Source organism: Candoia aspera, chromosome 1, assembly GCF_035149785.1.
Source record: "Candoia aspera isolate rCanAsp1 chromosome 1, rCanAsp1.hap2, whole genome shotgun sequence".
In the NCBI taxonomy this organism is placed as follows: domain Eukaryota; kingdom Metazoa; phylum Chordata; class Lepidosauria; order Squamata; family Boidae; genus Candoia; species Candoia aspera.
The window spans coordinates 97,546,431-97,558,694 of record NC_086153.1 but is presented as its reverse complement, the minus strand read 5'-3'; positions in this window follow the sequence as shown (position 1 = coordinate 97,558,694).

The window sequence follows — 12,264 nt, the reverse complement described above, 5'->3', positions numbered from 1 at the left end:
TCAGTGATGTAAATCTATATGTGGTTGTAAGTGCCTGTGCTAGCATCTATGGAATAGGCATATTTCTTCAAGATCATGGAGGAGAGCGAATCAAGAATTTGGCATATCCAAAATGAGGAAGAATGTCTTTAAACAATATGAACAATTCTTAAAGTTTTTAATGCAGTGAAAGCCTTTTAGCCATACATAGACACAAAACTATTCATTCTTCTGCATAATCTGTCAAGAATTGGGTTGAATATTAATGAGGTGAGAGTGACTTTTCCATATGACAATATAAAATCCTCATGCTGAGTATCATTCAGACAAAACACCTTGTAATAACAGATACTTTACCCTACAACCCTCTAAAATGTTCTGACCCAGAAACAATTCAACTTACCAATCAGTCTCATGTACCTCAAAAACTATTTCTTACTGATTTCATAAAAAAAAAAAACCCACCATCTTAGTTCTGACCCAGAACTACACACAATATTGCACTTTAGAAAAATGTGATTGATCACTACATGCATGCAGTATGCCAACTGCACTTAACCATATTCTTTGCCGGGGAAGGAAGACACGAAGTATCACAGAGGTTAGTTGCCTACAGTGTCAGAATTGTTTTTCTAGCTACAATGCCACAAGAAGATTGGGGGGGAAAAACTTCACAATATAGGCATCACTAAATGTAGAGAATGTGCCTAACTATTTCATAGGATTGCTGAGTTAAAATTTTAAAACATTTGTAGCACGGTAAGTGCCCTACCCATATTATAATTTATAGCACTATCCAACCCTTTCTCTCAGAGAGCAAGAAAATAATTACCAGCATGAAATTTGCTATCCCTATTGCCCATCCCTATCCTGATTCTCTTGCTAGCACTGCAGTCATCTGACTCCCCTCCAAGGTAAATAGAGACAAAGCCCAACAAGGTTTACATCTTTATGCTGCCCTTGGAAGGTGCTGGAATAAGAGAGAAGACACTAATTCTGTACAGCTAAGGATGACTTAAGCCTGTCTCACTCATGGACTGAGAATGAAATGAAGGCAACATCATGAGGACACAGCAGGAAAAAGATGTTGCCATGTTTGTGCCATGCAACCAAGGAGGTTGTCTGAGAATGTTTCCAGAAAAATAAATCTCAGCAAAAGGAACCACTGTTAGTTACACAAATCCCACATAGACCTTGAAAGAGAACTGGAGATATTTGTGAACATGGACATAGTACTTCATTATCATTAGACTTTTTTTTTCCAGATATCTCAAGATTGCCAACATGGCTGATCTTGTAAGGTCTACTGACATTAGAAAAATATAATCAATAGACGTTGATGTCCTGAGGAACATAAGACAGAATGCATCACAATTCTCATAGGGAAAAATTGCACTATTTGCAGAGAAGTATAACTTTAGTCATAATATAACCAGTCTCCACTATCCGCAAGCAAATGGAAAACTAGAAAGATAGATTCAGATTGCCAAATGAATTGTAGCAGAAGAGTAACATTCTTAAGTATAGCCTGATGTAACTAATAACAGGTCTACAGTTATGGATCCTAGTACCAGTCCTCTAAACTAATTTGCAATCTTAGCCTGATTTAAAGGAAGCCTGTGTATTGAAATAAAAGCAGTCTACAAATTCTAGTTTGATAACCATCATGCAGTGCATGCTTTATAAAAATTATACCCTGGATCCCAAGCACAAATGAAATTAAATGGTCAGAAATTTATGGTCAGAACCCAAAACTGTGAAGGAACAATGTTACACAAGACAGAGCTACAACTAGACCCTTAAAGCTCATTCCAGAGAAGCAGCAATCATCACAGGAGGAAGAGGAGGAGACAATACCTTAAATAGTAACAATATACCAGAAAAAATAGAAGCAGATTTAGTTGGAGAATGAGATTTATACTAGAAAAAGTAGACTAAAGGCTGAAAGAAGTTTATATATCTTTTAATTATTCTAAATAGTTAATTTTGTTATTTAACTGAAAATCTCAGGACATTTTATAAAATCTAACATTTAAATATATTCTGCTTTTCATTAGAATTCTGGAAGCCAGAATTCTGGAAGACATATATTTACTGTACAATCAGAGCAAACTGGGCCTCATCATTAGTTCAAAATTCCTGTTTTTAAATCTTATGTTCTTTTAATAGCTTTCCTAAAACTACAGTAAAAGTCAGTTTGGTGTAGTGGTTAAGTCACCAGGCTAGAAACCAGGAGACTGTGAGTTCTAGTCCTGCCTTGGGCATGAAGCCAGCTGGGCTCTCTCTCAGCCCTAGGAAGGAGACAATGGCAAACCACTTTTGAAATCTTGCCAAGACAATCAAATGTCCAAAACATCTGTAGCATTCAAGAAGTAATAGCAAAGGATTGACTGAGCTAATAATAACTGGCTCAGGAAGACAGAGTTAAGTAGCAGCCATGGTGATAAAAGAATTAAAGAAAAGGAAGCTGAATATTTGAAGAAAAGGGTTGAAGAGGCAATGAACTTTGAGGTCATGTTACTATGAAATATGAACTTGAGAACAAAACATGAAATATGTCATTCACTCTTCCCTCCTGCTATTAGTTCTCATGGAGCTGTTTGCACAATCAAGAGTAAGATTGCAGGCAGGTGGAGAGATGTGGAAGGTAAAGATTTCTGGATATGGAGGAAAACAGTGTATCTTAACCTTTTCTCTGATATTTTCTACATGCAGGGTTTTAAAAAAATGTTTATTAGTTTTAGATTATTATATATCTCTCCCTTCAGTTTGAAATGGTAGAGAACTAGCCTCTGGATCTGCAGGGAGAAACAAAAGGAGAAACGCTTATATCACTGAGACAATGAAGAAAGAAATGAATTTTCCATCTAATTGGAGGAGGAGATGACCACCTTGTTTCTATGATCCTTCTATGGATCAAAAAATTAACAAATCAAGCCTTCCATACCACTGCACCTCCACGTAAGGGAAAGCTTCTCCTTCTGCTATGTTTCAGCTTGCTAGGGCACAAGAAAGAAATTAGCAGCTGTATTTCAGACCCTTAACCCAGAAGTATACTTCCTTCTGTCAACTCAATTCATAATTTCAGACAGTAAGAACTGGGAGACAGGAAGATGGAATAAGCAACAGAGCTCTATCAGTTAAATAATTGAATCACATACTATTCAGTGTAGAAGAAATTATGCACACATGTACTCTTGTATAAATATATTCTACACCTCATCTTATACTGATGTGCTCTTACAAGTGTATTTCAGAGAGGAATCACAATCCAAAAATCTGCAAATCGAATCTGCCACCAAAACATGGTGGATCAATTCAATTAACTATTAAGTCATCTTAAGAGTTTTGCTGGGAGAGGCATACTAAAGCCATATAGTGTTTTGGTTGTCTTCAAGGGTTTGCAATCTGGCATTTTTTCTTCATTATCTTTACAGTTTCATTCGCTAAGTACTGGAAAAATATTCTATTTTCAGTGGCTCGGATTTTCTCCATGTATCTGCTCATACTTACTATTCTACAATTTTGTAGCAAAGGCAACAGGACATCTTCCTATTTTAGTGGTTTCATATATTAAAGATGGACAGTGATCAAATGCTATTTACAACTTCTCCACTGGTAGTCCTGATCTGTAGGAGGAGCATCATCCTACAGATGTGCAACTCTGCCTTGGGTTTCTTGAACTTCAGAACCAGGAAAAGCCACACTTGCAGAAATGAATGCCAGCTCTTTTTTTTTTTTTTACGGAACTACAGAATATGAAGGCATGTGGCTCCCAACCAGACAATCTTGATTTAGCTATAAAATCTCATCAGTTGCTCAAACCCTTGTCAGCTTTAGGCATATTAGGTATTTTGAAATCATGTTATGGGCCCTCTTACACAACAGCTGCCATGGAGAGCATGGCTAGTCACATGGCTTTTACCAACTAGACACAAGTCCAGACAAAGCCCTGAGCTGCCGCCCTCTAGAGTATAATTTTTCTTTTCTACAGTAGGAATGATTCCGGGGTATATAGGGCTCCACAAACATTTTTGTAAATGTGGATTAGGCTTGAGATTGATGCCTGCCTTTAATAGTCAAGCTTCTCATGTATTATAAAGAATAATAAAAAAAAAAAAAACACCTTACAATAATGGGGAAAAGAAACAGTAGAGGGATGGAGCTTAGCAGGCACTAAGGGAGGTGGCTGCTGACACAATTGTGCCCATTGGCACCATGATGCAGACCAAGGCTCTAGGCTAAGTTCTAGAGTACTTTGTTTATATTCCAGCTATAGGCTTATGTTCTGCAGATCTACAAGGTTTTTTTCTGGTACTCCCAGGCCATGCTGATTTTGAGCTGCTTATCATATAGTGACAGTTACTCATCATATTGTGCCCTATTGAGTAATCAGAAAAAAAAATAATATCCAGGAATTTGGAGAGGCCTGTAAAAATCTACTGTTTGGATTTTAGTCCAGGCCAAATATTTTCCCTGTAGATATAATACAGATTATTGTTGTTGTTGTTCAGTCGTTAAGTCGTGACCCCATGGACCACCGCACGCCAGGCCTTCCTGTCCTCCACTGTCTCCCAGAGTTTACTCAAATTCATGTTCATTGCATCAGTGATGCTATCTAACCATCTCACCCTCTGCCGTCCCCTTCTCCTTTTGCCTGCAGTCTTTCCCAGCATCACGGTCTTTTCCAGTGAGTCCTCTCTTCGCATTAGGTGGCCAAAGTATTTGAGCTTCAGCTTCAGTATCTGTCCTTCCAATGAGCAGTCAGGGTTGATTATCCTGTAGGATTGACTGATTTGACCTCCTTGCAGTCCAAGGGACTCTCAAGAGTCTTCTCCAGCACCACAGTTGGAAAGCATCAATTCTTTGGTGCTCAGCCTTCCTTATGGTCCAACTCTCACAGCCATACATCACTACTGGATTTGTCAATCTGATTGGATTCTATTTAACAGTTACATGCTATTATTAGGGGCTATTTTGTCTTCTTGACTACTCATTCTCAATGTCTAGTCATATCTGAATATTTCTACAAACACCAATGGTTCTCAGAATACAAAGATCTCCTACAATTACACAGCTTTGTTTCTTCACACGTAGTCAGCAAAACTGAGCAAGCTATTGCTCTCTTTGTTTCATTAAATGCTTAAGTCTCAAAACTTTAAACAGAAACATAACACTTTCAGGCACTGTGACATTTTTCTTTATTATTTTATTTTCAGATTTTACATGAGACCCTTCAATAAAATCCCTAGGGCACCCTGCAAAGTTTCCAAGCACAATAAAACAAATTTAAATCATACAAAAATATAGCAAAACTTAAAACAAAACCAGAAAATCAATAAGAGCAGCCAAATCCAGCCAAGATTAAAAAAAAAAAAATCAAACTGAATTAGAATGTTGGCTATTTTTAAGGATGGCTAGTGCCCTAGAATGGCCCTAGAATGGCCCTTTTACTCACGGACTGATAGAGAAGCTTTAGCCATCTGGATTTTATCATATTTTATATTTTATATTTGTATTGTTTATTTATATTCATATTTATCATATTTATAATTGCACTGAATTTTAAACTTTGCTTTTATTGTAAACCACCCAGAGTCCCTCCTTTGGGGCGAGATGGGCAGTGATAAAATTTTATAAATAAATTAATAAATTAATATATCAGGAGCCATGACTTGTACATTATTTTGTTAGCAATGACCAAGTTAATATAGGATTAGATTTGGGTATGGCACTCTATGAATGGGAATGATCCTTCCATTTGCAGAGGAAGTTGATCCCTATCAGAACTTTCCTGTATGAAAGAAAAATTGGAGAAAACTGCCATGCATAACCATTTCCCCTTCCTCCAGCATCCACGCAAGCCTTTAATTGCAAGCCACAGATTAGTTTTATACTTCTGGGAAGTGCTGTGTAATCACTGTTATGTCATGATACCAAAATTGCCAATGTCAAGAATTCAGATCTCCAACAATTGCTTTATCAATCTGAACATAAGCAAAATAAAAACTTCATCAATTTAAGTTCAGTCACACTGAGGATATATTCACTGAACCTAGCAAGTTTCAAATAGTATAAATGATGCATCAGCTCTTTTACATTAAATATGTGCCTATAGAGGTACTGTGGTGTAATTTATAGCTTACTACAAATTTAATAACTACCTAGATTCATGAATATATTCAAAGCTCTAGGTATTTGTCTATATCATTTTGCCCCACACATAATTACTTAGCGTTTTTATTATTCCTTATTTCAATAGCAAAATATGATTAGGTTTCTAAAATACAGGCTCATATATGGATAAGCAGCTATTATAAGATGGAAATTATTCTTTAGAATTCAAACTTGCTGAAATTAAACAAATACATTTTATGATAAATCACACACAGTGGAATCTTCTTGCAGTTACATCCAATCTCTTAAAATATTTGCTAATTAAGTGGAAATTTCCATTGTTCTCATCAACCACCACCACATACTCTAATCTTTCTCCTCAACTTTTGGAGATTTGCAAAGTGCCTGGAGAGCAGATATAGGAAAAGAACACATGGTGAGCTAAAAGTTCATTCTGTGTGAAAACTGCATGCTCCATCATAGTGGTTGGCAACTTTTTGGTGGCCAAGGACCACAATTACAATTTGGGGGGATTTCAGGGACATAGTGTGACTGGGGGCTACACGATAATTATCAGCAGGGTATAATCTTCATCTACTCCCTACCTCCAAAAGGTGGGAAACATTGCCTTCAGGTTTCATTAGTCATACTTAGATTCCAAAGGGCATAAAAAGGCTCCTTGAGACATAAAAAGGGAGGGATCCAAGGGGTATAAAAGGGGATCATGTACATCTCTGAGCACCAGATTTCTGTATTAGACAATGTCATTCAATCAAATTATTTTTGTTGCTCTTTATATTTTAAAGGGTACTAACTAAAGTGAATTTTGAGCCTGTTAAGTGAGTCATAGTTGGAAAGGTCTTTGAACAATCCTTTGCTTTCAGCAGAAAATCTAGAGTATATCTCTATAGGATGAAAAACCAAGCAGTCGTTAATGACTGAAGAGTTCCATAAGAGAAAATTGTCTATCCATGTTCTATCTTTACTGCCACATAGAGATTGCCTAACATTAGTATTTTTACATTAAACTTCACCATAAGTAAAAAAGAATTGTGATGAGATTTCTTGATGCGCGTTTCTTTATATCAAACCATGGAGGGCTATTAATTTAACTGACAGTGTGTTAACAGCAGGGAGAGAGAAACTGTCCAAATGGACAGTGGAGTGGGGTAACAGTGCAGAAGAGGCACCCCCAACCCTCTTTGCCCAGTCAAATCAGCATCTCCTCGGTGGTTCTGAACTAAGGGGAAATACCAGGCAATGGCACACTTCTCTCACACCTAGTTTGGGCAATCTATGGAACAGATATGAGTTCCCACTGAATTCCTAAAACTTAACATAGGACTGAATGCTGAAACCTGTTGAAGTTCCCCACCTCAGTTATCTCTATTTTATTGCTGTTTGTCTTTGAATGTGGAATAACCCTGAAACAATCATTTTCATCTTAATTAATAGCAACTAGTGAGAATATAATGTTCCCTTTTCTTAACATGCCACATGATTTATAGCAGTCTTTTTCAAACCGAGCATCTTTAAGGTGCATGGACTCCAACTCCCAGAATTCTAAGGAGTTAAATTCCACACATTTTAAAGTTCCCAAGTTTGGAAAACACTGATTTATAGCTTTATATCAAAACCAGTAAATATATTCCAGAAATACTGAGAAGGAGCAACGTGAAAAACATGGAATGAACAAGCAGTTGCCATGCTGCATGCACACTGACAACAAGCTAAAATGCTACTGCTAATAGCTTTTATTTGTTTAAATGTTTTAGAACAAATGAACGACTTACTAAAAGAGAGAAGAAACTGTTCCCTTTCCATTCAGTCAAGCTGTTATACCTGGGGACTGAGGGTACAACAAATCCATTATTGTGTCTAGTGGGGAACTCCTTATAATACCACAAATTTACCCCATGAAATTCAAAATTATTTTTGCTTTATAAACCTCCAGGAGCATAAGAATTTTTCTAATGGAGCAGACATTTGCATAATTCCTGCAACGTGATGCTTCTACACTGTTATTTGCAAGAGGATCTTAGATTCACTGAAGATGTACTATTTCAGCAACGAGAAGGAAATACAAAATTACAGCATAGGCTATGCTTGTTTCTTCCAGCTAGAGGTGTAAAGGCCAGCCATGAATGTTTCAGTGTCCTGCTTCATTTTGCCAGAGCCTAAACCTATTTCTGCCTCTCCCAGCCTCAGGACATGGCCAATTCATAATCAGTTTTCTTAGGGTCCTCAGCCCGGTTCAGATACTGCCTTATTCAGTTAGGTTACGGAGGTGGGGTGGGCAATGGAAATTGCCACCCAAAAGTAGGAGATTTCTATGATAAGAGATAAATTAGCAGGAGAGCAAGAGAGAAAATAAAACAACACTCAAATTTCAGTAATGATTTGAAGGTATTTTTAATGGTTATATAAAGAACTGGATGTGGTTTATTCAATGTGTAATGAAGTGAATGAGGTACTTAATAACAAAAATGAATTCTGAAACTGTAGTGCAGATACTGCATGGTGATTTAAGAATGCAGTCAGAAAAACAGAAGCTTTTTCCTAAATAAGTTACTCATCATGCTAAAATATTTCATGAGCCATTTTAATTTTTTTCTCAATTCTTCAGAAAAAGCATAAAGAGGATTTGTTCTGAAACAATATGTATCTGCATCTACATCCATCCTTACTGGCTTCTCTATTTCCCAAATTATGTCAGATGAATTAATTGAACAAGTTAAGAAAACTGGATCTGATTCTGGTGAAAATCTGTCATTGCAAGCATTCAAGGTATCCTTAACTGTAACAATTATACATCAGAGAAATTGCAACTTATCATACTTGGCAATTTCTTCTAATTAACCTATAACCTGATGCATAAACAGATTTATGGTAAAACACCAGAATCCAATTTTTGTCCCACAACAAAAGAGATGCAGATCCATAGGAGGCTCATAAATCTTCCCATTACTTGGGGAAAAAGCAGCTTCACTGTAAAAAGAGTACTTAAAGTTAACAGGAAGAGAAGTCAAAGCAGAAAAGGATATTCCAGAGAAGAATGAATGTTTATGTACTAACATAACAATCCATTTCAACATCCAGAGCAGGCTCCCAGACTTACAGCGTCCTTCTTCCCTGCTAGGAACCATCCCTGGCATGGACCTTTAATAGAATTCAAAGTTCTTGGTGCTCAGATTAATCCTCTCCGTATCATGTTCCCCGTTGCAAGGCATAAGTGCATCACAACGGGGAACATGCACATCAGGAAAGAGGAAGGGATAACCATTATCCTTTAAACACACACATCATCCCTTAAGCACCCAAACCCATAAATAAATCACCAGGACAATAGAGGCGCACCTCAGACAGGATCTGGAAACCATTAACAGACCGGGGGAACTCCCACCCATTACCCCGGGGGACGCACCTACACCGGACGAAGGCAAGGAGACAAAGGGGAACGTCGGAGATCGCCCGGATCACCCATCGCCGGACCCATACCAACGCTAATCACCCATCCGGACCTGGCTTGGGGGACAATAGGGGGTGGAGGAGAACAAGGTCCGCCACCGGGGTATAAACGGGAGACCCTGATACCGCACCCGCATTCCCATCTTTTTCTCCGTATGCATTCTGCTTCAATAAACCCGGAAATCCTTAAACCCTTTAAGTGAGTCCATGTCTTATTCGGAGCAAGGCTACCCTGACACTCCGTGGCTGTTGCAACAGCAATAATATGTTCTGGCTCCTGCTCTCCAGTGTGATGCGCCTTTGACTTTATCCTTTCCAGTCAGTAGTATTCAAAAGCTAATATTTTATTCCATTTAAATGAGTATCTCCTAGGGCACTATGCCACTCTGGAAGCTTTCTCTAGCTTTTAACTACCTTCTTCAAAGCATTTTCCATTATTTAATTCATTATATTAAGACATGCTCTTGGCCTCTTTCGAACCCCTGCTAGTTTATATCTTGTTAGATAACTCTGTAACTAAACCCCGTTTGTTCTACTACTTGGTGCCTAAGTATCATAGAGTAAAGTTGACCTTCTTTGTTTGTGGCAACATCTAGAATCAGCAACATTATGCTTGTTCTACAGCTTAAGGCTTCCCCTCTAATCAGCCTTCTGAGAAGAAGGAAAAAAGCATCATGCTCCAGATCAGGGTGGATACTTATCATAAAATCCCCCAATCACTGCAAGTCATTAGTGCTTCAACTTTAGTAGAAAGATCTTTCATCTAGCTTTACAGATTAGGAACCATCTCCAACCATGATCAATCAGCCTCTCTACTGATATACAGTATGTGGATTGAATCCTTTCTGTTGTATCTGAAACCTGTTGGAGAGTTCCTCTAGAAATTCTCTATACTACTGCTCCTTCCACTCCAATCTTCATGCACCACTTGAGTTTAGAAAGAAATAATAATATATGAGTATATTGTTCTACTTTTAAAAATACCAAATGAAGGAGCAAGAAAAGGAGAAATAAATTGCTATTAATGGCTGAATCCATAGTAACCATCACCCAAAGCTTAGCACAATGGAATGAAATATTCTGTGAGTCAATAGCAAGGAACAGGATCAAGAATCTAAAATAAGGATGGGGTATGATTTCTGGATCTAGACTGCAGAGAAACTTTGAACCAGATTAAGGTTGCTCCAGCACTGTTCAGAAGACCATTAGGGTCTAGAAATTGCTGCAGGAATATAGGTGTCCTAGCATTCTGGTTCCAAGTTATGTACTCTGGTAATCCTGATAAACAGATTACTACATGTGCAGTGGGAATACTGGTGACCCATCAATGCCCCAGAAGTCTGAAGCAAAGGCATCTAAATCCAGCTCCTGAGCCACAATATGCCAGAAGCTAATCTGTATCTCCCTTGCTATTTTAAGAATTCATAGCTCAGGACCAGATATCACTCACAAATTCAGTTTCCATGTTCACATATCCAAAAAGATGATCCACTTGTGGCCATCAATGAAAATTCACTACCTTCAGGCAGAAATGAAATTAACTGTACACCATGCCTACATCCCATTTTCAGTAGAGACTTTCCAATCAGAATGGTACCCTTGCTAATTCTTGGCCATAACAATGATGTCACTATACAGTATTATTTTAAATTAACAGTATTTTCAATTTATCATGGAAATATCCCAAAGGTACCAGCATGGTGTACTCTTCTATGTAAAGCCAATTTCATTGCTATCTTTTTGAAGGCTAATGTTCAGGATCTAATCTAAAGCCAACTCAATTGCTATCATTGTTAAGGATAATGTTCCCTCATAAAGGCAATGTCTTCAAATCTTGTTGCCTAACCCTGTCACCATAGTCTTGGAAACATTGACAAAATCAGAACCAATGTCCCACAGCTAAGAATAGCTTACTAAAGTGCAGGCAATTCTATATTTTTAATCCGGGGAAGGAGTGTCTCTCTCCTCTAGTATTAAAATTCTTGGTGAACAGCCTTTACTAGCCCTGATGTGAACTGATAATTCTATCAGCATTGAGAAAGGGCCCACAAACCCCTAAGCAGTCAGCTTGCTTAGAAAACAAAGATGTGGGTCACTGTTGGGAAGAGAATTAATGGCAGAGAACTCACACTGATTTTTTTCCCCTCTCACAACTGTGCAGCATGTATGGATGATTACCATGTTGTCATTTTAAATGAAGTTGAAAACATGCTGACAACTCAGCAATGTTTTCCTCTGAGCTCTACATATGCTGCAGCAACTGATTACCACAGGATTGTAAGTGCTTAACAAGAGCATTAGAAAAAATGAAAAAGACTAATGATGAGGGGAAGTGGAAATGTGATGCAAAAATAAATTAGTGAAAAGGAAGGAGAAAAAAGAAACCATTTACATGGTGTTCATTATGTTATAATTTAGAGCTACCATGGCAGGGGGAAAAATCTATAATGGGTTCTCTTTATGGTTTTATGTCCCAATTTATAAAAATTTGTCTCTCTGTCTCTATTATTCTCTCTCTAGGGGGAAAATGAGCGTACAAACTACGCTGGGCCATAATTGAAATGTTAAGCAGGGCAACAACACAAATAGCCAATGTATTTGGGGGTGGGGAGTGCTCAAAAAGAAATTGCTCACACTTCAAAAAGAACTTGCATTTGAACAGGAAAGGCATACAGAAACTGCTTTCACACTTCTTACACT